This window comes from Mobula hypostoma, chromosome 21 (assembly GCF_963921235.1).
Source record: "Mobula hypostoma chromosome 21, sMobHyp1.1, whole genome shotgun sequence".
Classification (NCBI taxonomy): Eukaryota; Metazoa; Chordata; class Chondrichthyes; order Myliobatiformes; family Myliobatidae; genus Mobula; species Mobula hypostoma.
In genome coordinates, this window is record NC_086117.1 from 26,379,273 (window position 1) to 26,400,872 (window position 21,600).

The following is a 21,600-nucleotide window of genomic DNA, read 5'->3' on the forward strand; positions in this document are numbered from 1 at the left end:
TCTATGTGGTTGGTTTAAAGGGCATCTGAGGAATCAGAGAGGCAGAGAGGTTGAGACAGGGAACCTAGGTGTATCCAGACAACAGCTGATAATGACTGTCAGCAAGCTAGGATGAATCTCCCACTCAAAGCAGATGAGACTTTTTGCCTCAGAATCAAACAAGCAAAGCATTCAAGTGCCTTCAGCCCGTCATTCTGTCTGACTCCCGATACTGAGAGCGTGTAGCACCGTCAAGAGGGTCACATTTTGCAAAAGAGATTAAACTGAGGGTGTTCTGCCATTGTAGTAGGTGTTTTTTTTTGAAGAAGAATAGATTGTGTCAGGTAGGAGATGAGTTTGGGTGGTTCTCCCAGTACCCTGGCCTGCACATCTTCACCCAATATCGGCAAAAACATATGCTCTGTTATTTCATTCCTTTCTGTATATCTTGTTCTCCATAAACTGGATTAGTTTTGATCAGATTAATTGTAACATGTACATCAGAACACACTACGAAATGCGTCATTTGTGTTGAGAATAGGCTGGGGGGGTGGGGGCAGCCTGCCAGCGTCGCCATGTGTCCGGCACCCACAACCTGCTAACCCTAACTGGTGCATCTTTAGAATGTGGGAGGAAACCAGAGCACCCAGAGGAAACCCACATAGTCATAGGGAGAACGTACAAACTCCTTACCAACAGAGGTGGGAACTGAACCCTGATCTTGCATCTGGCACTAAAGCGTTACACTAACTGCTCTGCCACTGTGCTGTCGTGCTTCTATAATGAACCCTCACCACCCAGGCTGATAGTATCTGTACTATAGATGTTCATAGCAAGCACAACTATGAACAGTCAACGTTTCGGGCCGAGATCCCTTCCTCAGGATATTAATTGCACTTTAAATGCTCTGAGAGGTCCTGATTATGATATAGTGAGTTCCGTTTAGCTTCATAGGGCAAATAAGTGGCTGGCAACAAGGAGGGCAAGTCATGACTAGTTTTCCCCATCCATAAACCATGACATGTAAAGCCTAGACTTAAGTCAATACTGATGAAGGTTGTATGTGGAGCCTGTTGGTTAGCGTGGCTCTACTGGTACACCACTTGAGGGTGATTTCACCACATGAAGCAGTTCAAGAATGTTACCATCCCTTTCCCTTAGGAACTAATGCGAATAGACCACGTGCCAGGGAGAAAATTACTACGCTTCAAAGTTCAAAGTAAATTTATTTTCAAAGTACATATATTTATTGCTGATATATTTATATTATTTCTTCTTGTGTTTGCACAGTTGGTTGCTTTTTGCATCCAGGTTGGATGCACAAGTTGGCACCTATTCCTTCTATTACGGATTTATTGAGTATGCCCGCAAGAAAATGAATCTCAGGGTAATATATCGTGACATATATGTAATTTGATAATAAATTTATGTTGAACTTTGATATGTCAAAAGGCATACTGAAAAAATCCGATAGCCATAATAGAATCAATGAAAACCCACACTAACTTGGTGAACAACCAGTGTGCAGAAGACAACAAACTGTGCAAAAAAAGAAATAATAACATGAATAATTAATAAATAACTGAACAAATAAACAGATAACTAAATCAACAAACAAATAAACAATAATTATCATGAACGGGAGATGAAGAGTTGTTCAAAATAAGTCCATAGCTTGTGGAAACAGTTCAGTGATGGGACAAGTGAAGTTGAGTGATGTTATCCCCTTTGGTCCAGGAGCCTGATGGTTGAAGGATAATAACAGTTCCTGAACCTGGTGGTGTGAGTTCTGAGACTCCTGTACCTCCTTCCTGATGGCAGCAGCAAGAAGAGAGCATGACCTGGATGGTGGGGGTCCCTGATAATGGATACTGCTTTCTTGTGACAGTACTCCGTGTAGATGTGCTCAATGGTGGGGAGGGCTTTACCCATGATGGACTGGGCCTTATCCACTACTTTATATAGGATTCTCTGTTCAAGGTCATTGCTGTTTGCATACCAGGCTGTTATGAAAACAGTCAGTATATTTTCCACCATACATCTATAGAGGTTTGTTGAAGTTTTAGATGTTATGCTGAACCTTTATGAACTGCTATGGAAATAGAGGCACTAGTGTGCTTTCTTCATAATGGGACTTATGTGCTGGGTCCAGGACAAGGCCTCTGAAATGATAACACCAAGGAATTGAAGTCATTGCCCTCTCTACCTCTGATTCCCTGATGAGGACTGGCTCACCGACTTCCGGTTTCCTCCTCCTAAAGTCAATAATCAGCTCCTTGGTCTTGCTGACACTGAGTAAGAGGTTGTTGTTATGGCACCTCCCAGCCAAACTTTCAATCTCTCCCCTATATGCTGATTTGTCACCCCCTTTGATTTGGCCTATGACAATGCTGTCGTCAGCAAACTTAAATATGGCATCGGAGCTGTGCTTAACCACACGGTCATAAGTGAAAAGCGTTGAGCAGGGTAGATCAGCCTTGTGATGTACTTGTGCTGATGGAGATTGTGGAGGAGATATCTTTGCCAATCCAAAGTGACTGGGGTTTGCAAGTGAAGAAATCGAGGATCCTTTTGCACAAGGAGGTATTGAGACAAAGGTCTTGGAGCTTACTGATTAGTTTTGAGGGGCTGATGGTATTGAATGCTGAGCTGTAGTCAATAAAGTTCATCCTGATGTATGTATCTTTGCTCTCCAGATGTTCTAGGGTTGAATGAAGAACCAATGAAATGGCATCTGCTGTTGACTGTTGTGACAGTAGGCAAATTGGAGCAGATCTAAGTTGTTTCTCAGGTAGGAGTTAATATGTTTCATCACCATCCTCTCAAAACACTTCATCACAGTGGATGTAAGAGCAACTGGATGATAGTCATTGATGCAGGTTACCTTGTTCTTCTCAGGCATCTGTGTAAATGAAGCCTGCTTGAAGCAGGTGAGTACATCAGACTGCTGAAGCGAGAGATTAAATATATCGGTCAACTCCAGTCAATTGATCAGTGCAGCTATTTAGTACTTGGCCAGGTACCCAATCTGGGCCAGATGCTTTCCATGGGTTCACCCCCCTGAATGATGCTTTCCTGTTTGCCTCAGAGACTGAAATCATAGGATCATTGGGGGCTGTAGGAGTTTGTGATGGTTCTTCCATGTTCTGATGGACAAAGTGAGCATAGAAGGCATTGAGCTCCTCTGGAAGCGAAGCCCTGTTGTCACATATGTTGCTTGATTTCACTTTGTAAGAGGTGGTAGCATTCAAGCCCTGCCACAGCTGTTGAGTATCCTCCATTGATCCAAGTTTAGTCTGGAATTGCCACTTTGCCCAAGAGATGGCTTTCCGGAGATCATACCTGGACCTCTTGTAGCTTTCTTGATCGCCAGACTTTAATTACTCTGATCTGGCCCTCAGCAGACTGTGGATCTCATGGTTCATCCAGAGTTTCTGGTTGGGGAAGACTCTGAATGATTTTGTGGGGACACTGTTGGTGATTGGGCAGGGATTTAGTTATTTGTAATATTCCTGATCAATCTGTGCTTTGTGCTCCTGGCTCTGTGCCTTCTGTCCACAAGTGCTCCTGGTTTTGGTCCACCTTCGGAGGCTGCCAAAAAAGGAGACTTCCCTCGTGACAGCAACTTTTCCTTTGGTTCCTGAGCAACTGAGGGCTGCTTCAGACATCTGAGGAGAGGGACTTGGGCTATTTTGTTGGACTCGACCTCACCAGCAGGAGGGCAGGACATGTATTTTCTATGCATTCCATGGCTTACCCAAATCCTCGGTCCCCTTTTCACACTCAAGATGTTGGGGGTCACAGGGACTGTCAGTTTTGATTGACTCCACTTCCTGATGTTCTCCCGAGTTGCCATCAGCAGGGCCCACAAGGAGCAATGTGCCAAAATTGAGTACCTTCTGTTTTCAGCCCCAAGATGCAGTGGAGTTCTACAAAACACAAAATGTTGGAGGAACTCAACACATCAGGCCAAGATCCTTCAACCGAAATGTCAAATATTTATTCCCCTCCAAAGATGTTGCCTGATTTACTGAGTTCCTCCAGCATTTTGTGCGTGTTGCTCAAGGTTTCCTGCATCTGCAAAACCTCTTGTGTTTAGCTCTTCTTGATTTTCTTTACTTGGATGCTGCCTGGATTAGAGAGCATGTCTTATAAGGAAAGGATGATCGAGCTTGGGCTTTTCTCTTTGGAGTGAAGAAGGATGAGAGGGGACTTGATAGAGGTGTATAACATAATGAGAGGCTTTTTATCCAGGGCAGCAATGGTTATTATCAGAGGGCATCCTTTTAAGGTGAGTGGAGGAAAGTTTAAGGGAGATGCCAGTGATAGTTTTTTTTTGCAAAGGAAGTACAAGTGCCTGCAATCATTTCTGGGGGTGCTGCTAGAGGCGAGTACATTATGGACATTTAAGGGACATGGGTGAAAGCAAAATGGTTATTGGATATGAAGAAGGGAAAGGTTAGCTTGATGTAAACATAAAATACTCTGCAGATGCTGGGGTCAAAGCAACACTCACAACACGCTGGTCAAAGCAACACTCACAACACGCTGGAGGAACTCAGCAGGTCAGACGGCATCCGTGGAAACGATCAGTCAGCGTTTCGGGCCGGAACCCTTTGTCAGGACTGAAGGGGGAAGGGGCAGAGGCCCTATGATCATGGAGTAGGTTAAAAGGTTGGCTAACATCATGGGCTGAAGGGCCCATTCTGTGCTATACTCTTTTATGTTCTTCAAAATACTGTTCGGAAATCTTCTACTTCTAAATACCAGCAAAATAGTGCAGGACTTGGGAATGGCAGTTCTGAGTATAGGCTCATGATTTTTTTATTAGAAGCAATGATGTGCCTGGAATTAAAATTAAACATAAAGACATGAATGCCTGTTTAAAAGGGACAATTGTTCTTGTTGGTTTGGTTCGTGGCAACAGAAAGATGGCGGACTTGAGCTGCTACACCATATGTTTTTCATCATTCAGAAGGGGACCAGGATCCTGCAGAGAAATTCTTGAGGTTTGCTTCCTGCAGACATTCCCATCCTATGATTCCTGAAGGCTCATCTTGGGTCCTTGCAGTGTTTCCAGAAGCTGTTCCTGTTTAGAAGGGAAAAAGCCCTAACATCTGAGCATTCATCAGCAATTACAATTTAAGATGAAAGCTTGGCCAAGGAGCTGGTTCTTTTTGTACGTGGAGCTCACTTATTATTCCATGAACCTAGGTCTCTTTTGGGGTCCGAAAATCGGCCTCTGTGTCTCTGCTCTGTCATTGATGCAAGTTAGAATACGCAGAGCAGAGTTCAATAGTTCTATTTAATATCAGAGAAATATACATCCTGAAATTCTTGTTCTTCACAGACATCCACAAAAACAGAAGAGTGCCCCATAGAATGAGTGACGGTAAAAACGCTAGAACCCCAAAGCCCCCACCCCACTCACACAAGCAGCAGCAAAGCAACGACCCTCCCCCTTCCCCACTTACTTCAGCAAAAAAAAACATCAGCACCAAGCAAGCAATAGCAAAGCCCCCAAGAAAGACCATGATCTGCAGTCCAACAAAAACTAATTGTTCACTCCAACAATTCGACATACCACAGGCTAGTTGTTTGGAAGTTTGTTTGATCGCCGAGCTTGGCAAAAACGTTTGCAGACGTTTTGGCTCCAATTGAGAAGCCGTCATCAGAGTGCAGTTGAGGGTTTTGTCTCCTCAGAATGTTGGTTTATATACCAATATTCCACAATATTTCTTACCACAAGCTCTCACTCTCCCAAATAAAGGGACAGGGAGGTGTCACCCTTCCACAGCGAAAGGGGAAGGATAACAAAACGAGTCGCTGATTTGCAATGACGAAGTGTGCCGCATCCCTTTTTCCCGAGTTCCCCGACTTGAGAATTGGCACCAGATTCTCCCACACCAACGAGAGCGAGAGAGAGTTTAAGTCTTTCAGGCTGAAGAAGAGGGAGCCTGCTACAGGGCTGCCACTGCCCAAGTCACTCACGCTCCGAATGGAGGAGAACAGACGGAGAACAAAACTGACATCTGAAAACACCTAATGTGAGAAAAACAATCTTGAATATGGCAGCAGCTTGGAGTGATAGAATGTGGAGAAGGTTAAGGGATGGGGGAGATTCATCCTTGGAAAACTTGAGCTCCTTCGTAACTCCAATACTGTTGCTGGAACTGACATCAAATTTCATTAACGCAAGATTCTGTGGATGCTGAAAATTCTGAGTAACACTGGCCTCTTACCTGTTCTGCCTATCACCTCCCCCTGGTGCCCAACCTTCCACACTTCCTCCTATGGTCCACCCTCCTCTCCTACCAGATTCCTTCTTCTCCAGCCCTTTACCTTTGCTACCCATCTGGCTTCACTTTAATCTTCTAGCTAGTCCTCCCTCCCCTCCCACCACCTTTTTACTCTGGTATCTTTCTTCCACACTCGCCCCCCCCCGCCCCCCCAACACCACCCACACTTCCTTTCTAGTCCTGAAGAAGGGTCTCGGCCCAAAATGTTGACTGTTTATTCATTTCCATAGACGCTGCCTGACCTGCTGAGTTCCTCCAGCACTTTGCATCCAATCTCAGTCACCACTTTCGTGGACCAGTTTTCCTCCCTGTATCAAGGAGCAAAACTTCCTAAATATGAAGTAAAACCAGAAAATGCTAGAAATATTCAGCAGGTCGGGCAACAATGGTGAAGAGAGAAACAGAGCTAATACTTCATTTCTGAAGAAAGGTTATTAAGCTAAAACATTGACCCTGGTTCTGCCTTTATAGATGCTGCCCAATCTGTTGGGAATTTCCAATATCTCCAGAACCTCTCACTGCACTATAAGAGCTGTGAAATTTTCTAATTCTTTGTTTCTGGGTTTCCTTACACCTCCATCCTTCCACAATTGGCAACCTTAAGATGTGAAATTCACTCTGAAATCACCTTGCCTTGTTAGCACCCTCTCCTTTAAGTTTTTCCTCAAACTCTATCTCCTTGAAGATTTTGGTTATGTGTCCTAATAGTTTGGTGTAATTCATTCTTCTCTCTCTCTCACTCTCACTCCCTCACACTCTCACACTCCTACTCTCTCTCACTCTCTCACTCTCTCACACTCTCTCACTCTCTCACTCTCTCACACACTCTCACGATCTCACTCTCTCATGATCTCACTCTCTCTCTCTCAGTCTCACACTCTCACTCTCTCACACTCTCACTCTCTCTCTCACTCTCTCACACACTCACGATCTCACTCTCTCTCTCTCACTCTCCCACAGTCTCACACTCTCTCTCTCTCACTCTCTCACAGTCTCACACTCTCTCACTCTCTCACTCTCTCACAGTCTCACTCTCTCTCACACTCTCTCACACTTTCTCACTCTCATTTGGACAGTACTGTATTTGTGAATGTGAAGCAGAGAGCAAGTTTGTAGATCTGGCTGGAGCAAAGGATGTTAGGAATGGCAAGTGTCGAGTGCCGGGGTAGGGGTGTGGGAGTGCCAGGGGTTGGGGGGGGCGGAGTTTGGGTTAGCACGGGAGCAGACACACCCAGCCCTGAGACACCAAGCAAGGTCATCTGATTCCAAACAACTGGCTTACTGAACATTACGGGATGTCTCTCTGGTGCTTTCTACACGCTCCCCTCCACCTTCCCCTTTTCCCAACTATGATTCCCCCCTCCCTGCCCCCTTCCCACTCTCAGTCCATAATAGAGACCCATATCAGAATGAGGTTTATCAACACTGATACATCATGAAATTAGTTGTTTTTTTGTGACAGCAGTACGGTGCAATACATAAAATTGCTTCGGTACTGTGCATGTACAGTATATGTATGTATGTACTTCTGCACAGTACTGTATGTTGAAGCTGCTTTATAAATACAAGTTGTGGCCCATATTTTAAGCTGCAATCCAGGGTGAAGCTCGCTGTCTGACCTGAGGCAGACACACGGGTATCAGAGCCCTCAGGAGATCCACACCCAAAAACACCTGGTGCTGCCGGGCAGGAGTGTCCGAGCATGACGAGCAGTGGAATGTTGAGAGGCTGTTATCGGGTACCCCAGTTCCGATTAAAGCACCGAGAATGCTGCTAAAATAAACATTGCAGGTCAGCCAGAGTTGTCAAGCGTCATGTAGTCAGCTTCAAGCTGAACCGAAAGGAGTGTTGGGAAGTTTGCCAGGACACTCCCCGGAGTGCAGTCAATGTGAATGACACAAGGGTGGGTAATAGTATCAATGGGGTATCGCAGAATCCACTCACCAGCTAACCAGGGGTTAGTTACTCTCTGCATTTAACTGAGCCTTAACACAAAACAACCTGCCAGCTTGCAATTAACATCAGCGTGATAGTTGCTCTGACTGCAGTCTCTCTTTGTTTCTCCCTCTGCGTTCCTCTGTGCTGCTGCTGATCCATTTTAGTTCAGTGCAGCATTCCTGACACCCCTGACTCGCTGCAGCAACACAAACCTGTGCTTTTCATTCCACATTTACTCCCTTAATGCAGCCAGTTTTCAACTATGTGTACCGTTACTTCCTGACTCCCCTCTCCCATCTCCCATCTCCCACCTAAACTTGCAGTGTCCCCGTTCTCCCTTCTGCTGCCCATCACCAGCTCCTGGTCAGATAGTTCAGGTTCAAAACACTCATCCTTTTCTTCGAACTTCTTTAATGGGCTCCAACTTCTCTGTCTCTGTCTCCTTTCCAAGCCCCATCACCTTCTGAAAACACTGTGCTCTGAGAAATTTGGTCATTTGGAATTCTACATAGTAATGGAGAAGGGTTAAGGCGACTGACTGATGAAAGGTTTTGGACTTAAAATGTTGACTGTCTCACTCTCCACAGATGCTACCTGGCTTACTCAGTATTTCCACCATTTTCTGTTTGAATTTCAGGTTTCCAGCATCAGCAGTGTTTAACTTTTTCCTTAAATTGATTGGATTTGGTACAATTGGCAAGAATGGAGGAGTTTTTGGACCTTGGTGAACCCACAAACAATAAAATGGAAGGGGTTTGGGTCAATGGGATTCTGTACGATGAGAGTGAATGGGATGAGGTTGGGGGTTCTGCACAAACAAAAGGAGTGAAATCAAAAGAGTGACAATAAACCTGATTACCTGATTCTGAAGGCTCTCAGCCCAAAACATCAACTGTTTATTTCCCTTCATAAATACTGCCTCATCTGCTGAGTTCCTCTAGCATTTTGTGTGTGTGTGTGTGTTGCTCAAGACGTCTAGTATCTGCAATCTGTTGTATCCAGGTATACACACCCTTGGATAGATAAGCTCAGAAAAACCAACGGGCATGCCAAGTGCGGGCAGATACACACTTAACGGTCCACACATGTCAACACATATAGACAGGTAAAACAGGCAAGAGTCAATTTGCGTTTAGATTCATTAATAGACGTGCAGAAGGTAGACATTGGACTAGGAAAGGTGAGACTATGAATCATAAACACAAGGTATTCTGCAGATGCTGGAAATTTTGAGCAACATGCACAAAATGCTAGAGGAACTCAGCAAATCAGGCAGTATCTATGGGGAGGAATAAACAGGCGAAGTTTCAGGCTGAGACCTGATGAAGGGTCTCAGTCTGAAACATTGACTGTTCACTCCCCTCCATAGATGCTGCCCGACTTGCTGAGTTCCTCCAGTGTTTTGTGCGTGCTGCAAAAAGGAATGAAATGAGGTTTTGAGAGTCAGGATGATGAACGATCTGCATGGAAGATGAGGGGATTGTTTTCCTTAAAGCAGGAGGATTGTGGAGTTATTCCATAGAAATGCTCCGATTTTTCTGCTATACCCTTTGCAGCCCCCTCACAAATTCCTCCTGAAGTGATACCAGGAGTTGTGCATTTCCAGATGGTTTCTTGATGCCTGAGGGGAGCCATGCAGAGGAAACAAAGGAAAACAATGTTGAACAACGTGAACCCAATCTGCAGGCGCTGTTGAGCAGTATTGGAAAAGGAGTAACCAGGAGTTTGGAGAGTGGAGATCTGTACAGGAATGAAGAGACAGAAATCAGTAAAGTAGATTGGATGAGGCCTCAGAACAAATTGAAAATAAAGGTAATAATCTGGAAAAAGTGATGAACTGGTATGATGCCTTTATAGATGAATAGCCAACACTCATCTTTTTGATCTTGCGTGTCTATCTTCAGGCCATGTGCTAACATTATTTTGTGACTGTATGTACTGTGTTTTACTCCTTAGCTCCAGAGGAACGTTGTTTTATTTCGCTGTATGGTTGAATGACAATAAACCTGAACTTGAACTTTGTCTCTTAGATGTTCCATGATGGTGAATGTTACCTCCAAGACTTTAACTCTGCAACGGACAGCTTCTGAAGTGATTAAGGACTGAAATATTTCTCTCCTGCCATTTAAAAATGGAACATTCTTCAAAGCGTAATCTGCCAATATTATTTTTGGATGTAGAAGTACAAGAGAGAGATAAACACAGAAGTTGCAGAGAGCTTAGGTTACACCGACCCTGGTCTCTGTAACCACACTGTTACTCTTACTAAATGGCAGCTTAAATGGAACGTTGGCTTAAATGGAACTTTTTGCCTCTTTCATTTTAATGGAGAATGAAATCTTTTTATGCAGGGCAACGGGGAAGGAGCAGGTGCAGTGGAACTCACTGGATATTTTTTCCAAAGAGCCAGCACACATACCTACAATGGGCTGAATAGTCCCTTTCTGTGCTGTATCAGTAAAAATCTGCCTGAATATTTCAAACTCAGTCAATTACAAAAAAAAGGGCCATGGATAAAGTGAAGAGACTAGGGATATTGCATTTGCTTTCCATACAGCAGAGAAGGTCAAGAGCACAAAGATTTAATAGGTTTTCAGAGTTATGAGAGGTTTCAATAGAAAACATAGACAGAATTCCATGGGCAGGGAGATCAGTAACTAGACTGTGCAGATTTTTGGAGATTTTGTCCCCCACAGTGGCTGTTATGATCTGCAGTGCAATGCTTTCATGGTTGAAGCAATTTCAAGGGCTGACTTGCAGAAGAGAATTGGATACTTTTTGTAAAGGGAAGAGAAATTGCTGCCCAAGAGGTAAGGACTGTATCATAGGACTAGGTGTGTAGATCTTCCAAAATGTCATCATAGACACTGTGTGTTGTTGTATCAGCTATGATTCAAACACCATGACCTTGAAGTGAGATGCAGATCTCCTTGACTAACTAAATGCATGGTGGAATGCATTTATGCTATTGAGATCTGCTCTCCTCCAACTAAGATCTTCACTTGTTGACCAACCTTCCCTCATTCCTTAACTACCTTGAAGTTATATAACTATTGTCACTGTTCCCAAAGTTCCCAATGGCACTTCCACCATTTCCTCAACTTTATTTCCTAAGATAAGGTCAAGTATTGCCCCATCTCTGGTCAGACTCTCTACACGTCTCAAACAGTTTTCGTGGATGCACAAATTCTGCCCCATCTAAGCCCCTTGCACTAAGGTAAACCCAGTTAATAATGAGAAAGTTTAAATCTGTAATCCTATTGTTCTATACCTTTCTGTAAATTACCTATATATCTGTCCTTCTGATTGGCTATTGAGAGATTTATAGTCTAGCACTAGCTAAGTGATAGACTCTCTCTTATAGCTAGGTTCTACTCGTATAGCCTCACTGGAGGATCCATCACTGGCCAAGACGAAGGGTTCCGGCCCGAAACATTGACTAATCATTTCCACAGATGCCGCCCGACCTGCTGAGTTCCTCCAGCGTATTGTGAGTGTTGCTTTGACCCCAGCACCTGCAGATTATTTTGTATTGAAAACCTGTGCTAATCTACTGGCTGGAGTGTTTACTGATATAATTAACCTCTCACTTTGCCAGTCTGAGGTACTCACCAGCTTCAAGCAGGCTTCAATCATACCGGTGCCCAAGAAGAATGTGGTAACCTACCTCAGTGACTTTTCCAGCAGCACTTACAGCCTCTGTGATGAAGTGCTTTGAGAGGTTGGTCATGAAGTACATCATCTCCTACCTGCAGAGTGACTGGGATCCACTCATCAGGCGACAATCAGCGTGAAAGGTCGTTCATTGGTGACGCCGCGCAAGGTTTAACAAGAGGTCCATTGCTTTTGGCTGTTTTTGGCGGGCTGAAATCAGCACGAAAGGTAGTTCGTTGGTGACACAGCGTGAGGTTTAAAAAGAGCTCCAGAATTTTCAGCTCTTTTTGATGGGCCTCAAGCAGCACGGGGCCAATAAAAAGAAGGGAGGTGTAGGCAGAGCAGCATTTGTGGGAGCGGCCATGTTGGAGTGGCCCAGTGTTAGAGAGGTCAGGCTTTGGCTCAACAAGCTTGAATGAGAACAGGCTTGGACAAGCACAGAAGCAGGCTGTATTTTTTTTTACTGTTAATAGATACTATAGCTAGTGCGCAGAGAATGGGTTTGGAGTTAGTGGTGTGAGAGATGTGGAAACTCTGCGAGACCTCCAGTTTCCCTGATAACCACATCTGCATGAAGTACACTGAGCTCCAGCTCCTTAGAAACCCTGTTAATGAACTGGAGCTGTAGCTGTGTGGTCTTTGACATAGAAGAATCGAGGAGGTGATAGTTAAGAGCTACAGGGAGATAGTCAACCCTGCAAGTTGCAGGAGGCTGGTACCTGGGTGACTATCAGGAGAGGGAAAGGGAATAGATGGACAGTGCAGAGTACTCCACTGGCCATTCCCCTCAATAATAAGTATTCCACTTTGGATACTGCTGGGGGTGGGGTGGAAAACCTACCAGAGGGACACCACAGCAACCAATTCTCTGGCATCGAGTCTGGCTCTCTGGCTCAGAAGGGAACAGGGGAGAAGTGGAGTGCAGTAATGATGGGGAATTCCATAATTAGACGAGCAGAAAGCAGATTCTGTGGACGTGAAACAGAACCAGGTGGCAGACTCGGAGATGTTTCAGATCGGGTCCACGGCATTCTTAAGGGGGAGGGTAAACACACCGAAATCGTTGGTACCAACGGCATTGACAGGAAATGGGAGGAGGTCCTGAGGAGAGTATTTAGGGAATTAAGCAGAAAGCTGAAAAGCAGGACCTCCAGCATAGTAATTCAGCATTTCCACCTGTGCCAGTGAGGGCAAGAATAGGATGACTTGGTGGATGAAGAATTGGTGTAGGGAGTAGGGCTTCAGAGTTCTGAATCATTGGGAACTCTACTGGAGAAGGTATGACTGAAACAAAAAGAACAAGTCCTATGAGGACCAATATCCTTGCGGGCAAATTTGCTAGAGCTGGGGGAGAGGGTTTAAACTAATTTGGCAGGGGGATGGGAACCAGAGTGAGAAGGCTGAGGATGGAGCAGTTGGTATATAAGTAGATGCAGTGAGATTGTGAGGAAGGACAGGCAGATGATAGGGCCAAATTGCAGTCAGTGGGATGAGTTATAGTGTAACAGGGGCCAAAATCAAAAAAGGATGATGAATACAGGATTGACGGTGTTATATTTGAATGATCTTGTAGTACATTAGAGATTGGCAGGTATGTGGGCTACAAATTACAACAGAAGATAGAAAAGGCATGTAAAAAGGGCAATGTTGCAATAATTATGCAGGATTTCAATATGCAGGGAGATTGGGAAAACCAGGTTAGTACTGGATCCCAAAAGAGGGAATTTGTAGAATGCCTACAAGATGGCTTTCAAGAGCAGCTTGTGGTTGAGCCCACTAGAGAAACAGGTGTTTAATTAAGGGCACGACCCACCCAGCCAACATACTTGTCGTTCCTCTTCCCTCCGGGAGAAGGCTCAGGAGCTTGAAGACTCGTACAGCCAGATTTGAGTACAGCTTCTTTCCAACTGTGATAAGACGGCTGAACGGACCCTGACCCGGATCTGGGCCATACCCTCCAAATATCCAGACCTGCATCTCGGTTTTTTTGCACTATCTTACTTTCCCTTTTCTATTTTCTATTTATGATTTATAATTTAAGTTTTTATTATATTTACTATCGCTTTGTACTCCAGGGAGCACGAAGCTCAGAATCAAATATTGCTGTGATGATTGTACACTTTAGTATCAATTGTTTGGCGACAATGAAGTATAAAGTAAAAGTAAAGTAATGTAAACTCTCAGATTTGATTAGGGAGCTTAAGGTAAAGGAACCCTTAGGAACATGTGATCATAATATGATAGAATTCACCCTACAGTTTGAGAAGGAGATGCTAAAATTAGATGTATCAGTTTTACAGTGGAGTAAAGGGAATTACAGAGGCATGAGAGAGGAGCTGGCCAAAGTTAATTGGAAGGGGACACTCACATGGGATGGTGGCAGAATAGTAATTGCAGATGTTTCTGGGGGAAATTTGGAAGGCACAGGAAGGATACGTTACAAAGATGACAAAATGTTCTAAAAGGAGGATGAGGAAACAGTAGCTGAAAAGGGAGGTCAAAGGCAGCATAAAAGCAAAAGAGAGAGCATATAATATTGCAAAACTGATTCGGAAGTTAGAAGATTGGGAAGATTTTAAAAACCAACAGAAGGCAACTAAACAAAGCCATAAAGAGAAAATCAGATGAAATATGAAGGTAAGCTAGCCAATAATATAAAAAAGGATGCAAAAAGATTTTTTGGATATGGTATATAAAAAGTGAAAGAGAGACGAGAGTGGATACCAGACTGCTGGGAAATTATGCTGGAGAGGTAGTGTTGGGGGGAGGGCAAAAACTGACAAAGAGATATCTTCACTATGGAAAACATGAGCAAAATGCCAGAAATGCAAGCGTCTGGGAGCAGAAGTGAGTGTCATTGCTATTACTAAGGAGCAGGTGCTTGGGAAGTTGAAAAGTCTGAAGCTGAAGAGACTGTGGAGGCATTAGTGATGATATTTGAAGAATCACCAGATTCTGGAATGGTGCCTGAGGACCGGAATATTGCAAATGTCACACCACTGTTTAAGAAGGGAGGGAGGCAGAACAAAGGAAATTATAGGCCAGTTAGCCTGACTTCAGTGGTTGGAAAGATGTTGGAGTCCTTTATTAAGGATGAGGTTTTAGGGTACTTGGAAGTATATGATAAAATAAGCCAAAGTCAGCATGGTTTTCTCGAGAGGAAATCTTGCCTGACAAATCTGTTGGAATTCTTTGTGGAAATAACACGCAGAATAGGTAAAGGAGAGTGGATAGTGGATGTTGTTTATTTGGATATTCAGAAGGCCTTTGACAAGTTGCTGCACATGAGTCTGCTTAACAAGGTAAGAGCCTATGGTATTACAGGGAAGGTACTAGCATGGATAGAAATTGATTGACTGGCAGAAGGCAAAGAGTGGGAATAAAAGGGGCCTTTTCTGGTTGGCTGCAGTGACTAGTGGTTAGCCACAGAAGTCGGTGTTGGGACCACTTCTTTTGACATTGTATGTCAACGATTTGCTTGAAGGAATTGATAGCTTTGTGGTCAAGCTTGATGACATTATGAAGACAGGTGGAAGGGCAGGTGGTGTTGAGGGTGTCTGCAGAAGGATAGACCAATTGGGGGAATAGGTAAAGAAGTGACAGATGGAATATAGTGTAGGGAAATGTATGATCATGCACATTGGCAGGAGGAAGAAAGGTATGGATTTTTTAAAAAGGACTAGAATACAAACACAAGGATGTAATGCTGAAGTTTTGTAAGGCATTAGTCAGATTGCACTTGGAGTATTGTGAGCAGTTTTACACCCCTTCTCTAAAAAAGATGTGCTGGCATTGGAGGGGTTTCAGAAGAGGATCATGGGAATGATCCTAGGAATGAAAGGGTTAACATATGAGGAGCATTTGATGGCTCTGGACCTATACTTACTTGAGTTTAGAAAAATGAGGGGACCTCATCGAAACCGTTTGAATATTGAAAGGGACGTGGAGACAAAAGGGACAAGTTTTCTATAGTTGGGCAGTCTAGCACCAGAGGGCACAGTCTCAGAACTGAAGGACGTTTATTTAGAACAGAGATGAGGAAAACTTTCTTTAACCAGAAGGTGGTGAATCTGTGGAAGTAATTGCCACAGAAAGCTATGCAGGTCAGTTCATTTGGTCATGTTTAAGGCAGAGGTTGATAGGTTCTTTATTAATCAGGGTGTCAAAGGTTATGGGGAGAAGGCAGGAGAATGAGGTTGAATGGGAGCCACGATGGAATGGCAGAGCAGACTCAATGGGCCAAATAGCCCAATTCTGCTCCTATATCTTATGGGTACTCTAAATTGTCTACAGTTGCAACAGGTCAACAGCAGATGTTATTTCATTGGTTCTTCACTGCGCTCAGGAACAACTGGACAGTGAAGATGCTTACGTCAGGATGTTTTTCATTAACTACAGCTCAGCATTCAACACTATCCTCCCCTCAAAATGGTTGTGTATTTAATATTTCAACAGTGTGTAAGTGATATTGTAAATGGTTGATAAAGCATTCTTGTTCATTTAAATAAGTCATTATGGGTTATATGTTGTTACAAGGATGACCCCTTAGTGATAATGATCAATTAGGCAGAGGGAGAATCTCTATTTACTGACTACTACTACCTTTATTGTCTTAACTAAAAAGCACATGAATGTATACAACTAAGTACCTATGTGCTCACCAAGTTTCCCTGTCCCCATGAATGGTCAAAGAATAGAAAAGGTTATGCCCAGGAAAGGAGTCTACGCTCCAACGTAGAGTCCTCCACATCCACGATGGTTGGTCTCCAGAGAGCTGTCGCTGTCTTGCATTTGAAGCCTCTCATTTTTGTACACTTTCCTTACCAGTTCATATGTTGCATTTCTATCTCATTGGTTCGAGGTCATCTTATTAACCTGTGTCACCTTCTCATTGGCTCTGCTCCAAGCCAGCATCCATATATTGCCCTCTTCCACAAGTGACCACTGGTAATTTATGACCGTTTGTTCCAAATCAGTTACCAAACCAGTAACCAGCTTGAGTCATTCAGGGCAGACACAGACAGCACCATTCACAAACCTGCATGTTATATCCTACAAAAGAACACCTCACAAATAACCTCTTATTTGGAAATTATCTCTAGTCCAGCAGATTACCTGGAGCATCACTGTGTCTACTCTAAAACACTCACTCAGCCGAGCAAAACCAGTTCACAAAATGGAGGATACAGAGTAGCTTCACAAAATGGCAGCCTCCATTCCTTCGATCTCATGGCAAGAACACAGACAGTTGGTTTGTCTATTGCCACTGTCCTTGATTCATTCGAATTCACTGATTTGTAGACTCTGGTTCTTTCTAGTCAATAAAGTAAAACTAAGTGACTGGCATACATCATGACTCTACCACATCATACATTCCCACCTCACTTAAAAGTAAAAATGAAGTTAGACTCGTATTTCAAACTCCCTGTTGTTCTTCCAATTAGTTTTACATTTTAGTGTTACAAAACATAACAATGCGGACAAAGAAGTTTTAATCGGACCCAAGACACTACCTGTTGAAGCTCAGCGAGATAGTTGAGTTAAAAGAAAAAGTGCAGCAAGAAATAGTCGAGTATAAAAACAGCACAGCACGTGTTCTTCGGAAAGGACAAACTTGGTCAAGTTTTAGAAAAGGCAGAATACAGAAGAATTCATGAGTTCATAAACAGAGTACCAGGTGAAATTAATAATTAAAAAAGGAGCAGCAATGACTGGCTACATTGGAAAAATTGATGCGTTTGATTACACAACAGATAACTGGCTTATGTATACTGAGCAAATTGAGCAGTATTTTAAAGCAAATGGAATAGCCAATGAGAAGTGTGTGCCAAGTCTGCTGAGTACATGGGGTTTAAAGTTTACTTAGAAGTTTGGCTGCTCTAAACAAACCAGATGAAATAAAATTTGCAAGCCAAGCAGCATCTATGGAAAAGAGTAAAGAGTAGACATTTTGGTTTGAGACCCATCTTCAGGATTGGAAGGGATCCCCACCGCTTCAAATTGACTCCAAGTCTGCTCCAGCAATGGCTAAACATTGGCTCGTTCCTTGCTTTCGGGGCTGGGCTCCACCACCTTGATTTGACCTATACACACTATGCCACAGCTATTCTGCACCTTCGTGACTTCCGTTCACACTGCAAAAATGCCAGGTCATCCAGGCGGTTCAAAAGCTCAACTTCAAAAGGGAAGTTACATGCTATTGATTCTAGTGATCATTTTCCATAAAACATTGTGATTGGTTGAGTAGTTAGTAGTTTTGTTTGATAAATCGTTGCTGTATCTCACCAGCACCACCTTAAACCAGAAGTTTAAGACAGTGTTAATGTCAAGTAATTTAACGTTAACTTCTGATCCCCTAACGAGGACTGGCTCACGGATCCCTAGCTCCTTCCCCCAGCAGTCAATACTCAGATCTTCAGTTTTGCTGACGCTGAGCAAGATGTTGTTGTGGCACCAATCAGCCAGATTTGAATGTACTTTGATAATAAATTTACTTTGAGCTTTGAATCCCGGATATCGTCTCTACGTTCTGCCAAATGAGTCAGAGGCGGATGACCATAAGCACAGGAGAGGAGAGTTCATGTTATGTCTCAATGCAAGAGAATTTCATGAGGAGAATTGTTAATATTGCCAATGGAAATTTGATTCTGCCAGTTTAACTTTTGGAAGTGTAATCCACGTCTGTACAAAAGAGAGGAGTATTTAGGTCAGGCTGACCTGAACTAGAAGTGATTCCTTCCAGACTGACTGTGTGATGGGGTGAATCGATGTGTTGAGGAATGTTAAATTACTCACATATGGAGGCAGATGTGGCCACTGAGGAGCAAAAGGATTTCATGGACATAAAACAATTAAATATTGTGTAATGACTAATGGAATGACTTTTTCATTATATTTAATTTAAAGGAAATTTACAAATTTTAATTCAATTTTGCTTTAAAAAAATCTGTAAGTAAAAATTTGGTGTAAAAAAATGTGTTGGGCTGTTATAAAGATCAGCCGATTCCCTGATGTGATTAGGTAGAGAGCTGTTGTCCCTGCCTTGTCGGGGACTATGTGCAATTCTAGGCCCTTTGATTTTAAACGTCCGCTCAGTTGTACAACTTGCTTTCTGGAAAAACTCACCACCACCTTCTCAAAGCAACAAGGGAGGGCCAATAAATGCTGATCTTGCTTGTGGCATTGATTGGTTTTCCACATCTCCGTAACTCCTCCAACTGCACAATCGTCCAACCACTCCAGTATTTTCATCAGCATTGTTCACTTTCCCCAATCACCATCAGCCTTGTCGAAAAACACAGAGAGTTGATCTCTGGAGCTCTCCAACTCTGCATCCCACTCTACTCCTTTAAGAGCTGTGACCAAGCTCTGGCCACTTCAAAGTCAAAGGTCAAAGTAAATTTGTTACTAAAGTATGCATATATCATCATATACTACCTTGAGATTCATTTTCTTGCAGGCATTTACAGGAAAATGAATACAATAGGATGTATATGGAAAAAACTATACATAAAGACTGACAATGTGCAGAAGAAGACAAATCATGCAAATAATAAGTCAATAAATTATCTTAGGACTCGAGTTGTAGAGTCCTTGAAAATGAATCGATAGGTTGTGGAGTGAGTTCAGTGTTGAGGCGAGTGGAGTTATCCATGTTGGTTGCAGGGTACTAACTGTTCCTGAACATGGTGGTGTGGACCTGTCCTGGTCTTAATGACAAACATTGTCTGTTGATGGCCCTGTGATGATTTATCATGTTAGCAAGTGCAAGCTGTGGTTCAGCTGCTCGGTCCTTTCCCAGTGCTGAGTTGGCTGGTCATGGCAAAACAGGTGTGGGAGACCATAGTTAGCTTCGGTGTCCTATGCTGAAGCGGTGTGGTGAACCCACCCCTGGACCGTGCGGTGACTAGTCGGGGGCTAATTCGACACGTCAACTAAGACACATGAAGACTTTCACAAGTGTGCCATGGTGAGCATTCTGACTGGCTGCATCATCGTATGGGGGCGAAGGCTACTACAGTAAGTTGCAGAAACTTGTAAAATTAGTCAGCTCCATCTTGGTTACCAGCCTCCGTAGTACATCTACAAGACATCTTCAAGGAGCGGTGCCTTAGGAACAGGGTGTCCATCGTGAAGGATCCCATCATTAAGGATATGCCTGCCCTCTTTTCACTGTTACTGTCAGGAAGGAGGTACAGAAGCCTGAAGGCACACACTCAGTGATTCAGGAACAGCTTCTTCCCCTCTGCCATCTGACTCCTAAATGGACATTGAACCCAAGAACACTCCCTCACTACTTTTTAATTCCTGGTTTTTCCCATTACGTATTTTAGCTTAACTATTTAATACACATGTACTTTCTGAATATTAATTTATCATGTATTTCATTGTAGCACTGCTGTAAAGTTAAAAAATTTCTTGATATATGCCGGTGATATAAAAACTGATTGGCTCTCTGCTTATTCACACAGAATGAACAGAATGTGTGCTCCATCTGAAACCCGTACCGCAGTGAGAGATGGCACCTTCGGAGGAGAGGACCAGCGTCCCAGCGGGAACCGACACCTTCGGGAGAGAATGGGAACCATACTGCAGGGTGGGTCAGCACAAGGGGAGAGGGGGCGTCAGAATTCTCATGAGAGGCAACTTTTCCAGGGGGGGGAATAAAATCCTGCAAGGGGGCCAGCCTCAAGAGAATAAAGCCAGAAAAGAAAAGATGCCAGGTCACAGCAAACGTAAAAAAACAATTTTACAAAATAGCAATCATTTCACTCAACCAGTCAAAAATATTTTTTCCTCTGCTAGCACCCGGGTTTTAGATGTGGGGGACTTGATTCTTAATCACATACAGATGGTCTGGTTTGCCACATTAGTTTCACTTGGCCACTGAGCAATATCAAACGTTAGTTTTTATTCTAATCTTTAAAGTACGGGTTAGGGGAGTTGATCAAAAGGAAGCAGCTTTCTGAGGTTTCACAAAGGCCTGAGACAGAGGGGATGGAGGCAGAGCTGAGCCTGTAATCAGACGCTGTAACTCGATATACAGCTGCACACATCCCACCCAGAGGGGATTTTCCATTACACAGACACAGCAGAATGTGAACTCTCTCTCCCTCTCTCTCTCTCTCTCTCTCTCTCCCTCTCTCTTTCCTGCTCCTCCCCTCCCCCTCCAAGTCACAGAGTTACATTGCCACTGAGCGAATGCAACCTTTGGCCAGACTCCTCCCACTGTTCCCCCCCACCCCAAATACGCGCACACACACATACACACACACACACACACACACATACACACATACACACACACACACATACACACACACACACACACACACACACACAAGGCCACTCTCTCTCCCTCTCTCACACACACACACACACACACACTAGGACTCTCTCTCTCTCACACACACTCATATATACACACACACACACACTCATACACACTCATACACACACACACACTAGGACTCTCTCTCACACACACACACACATACACACACACACACACACTCACTCATCATACACACACACACACACACTCATACACACACACACACTAGGACTCTCTCTCTCTCTCTCTCACACACACACACACACAGACACAGACACACACAAGCACACTGAGGCAAGCATAGACACACACTGAGTGTGCACACACAGACACACTGAGACACACACAGTGACACTGATTCCCGCACATACAAGGAGGCACAGCCACACACAAACA

General features: G+C 43.7%; 1 long non-coding RNA gene across 1 annotated transcript in view; it reads left to right on the forward strand.

The window, feature by feature from the left end:
* LOC134359640 (uncharacterized) overlaps positions 1–20,459 on the forward strand; it is a 35,126-nt gene extending 14,667 nt beyond the window's left edge. The window contains exon 3 of the long non-coding RNA XR_010021160.1: positions 20,342–20,459. This is a non-coding gene — a long non-coding RNA (uncharacterized LOC134359640). The remainder of the gene's footprint in view (positions 1–20,341) is intronic.
* The last annotated feature ends 1,141 nt before the right edge of the window (positions 20,460–21,600 follow it).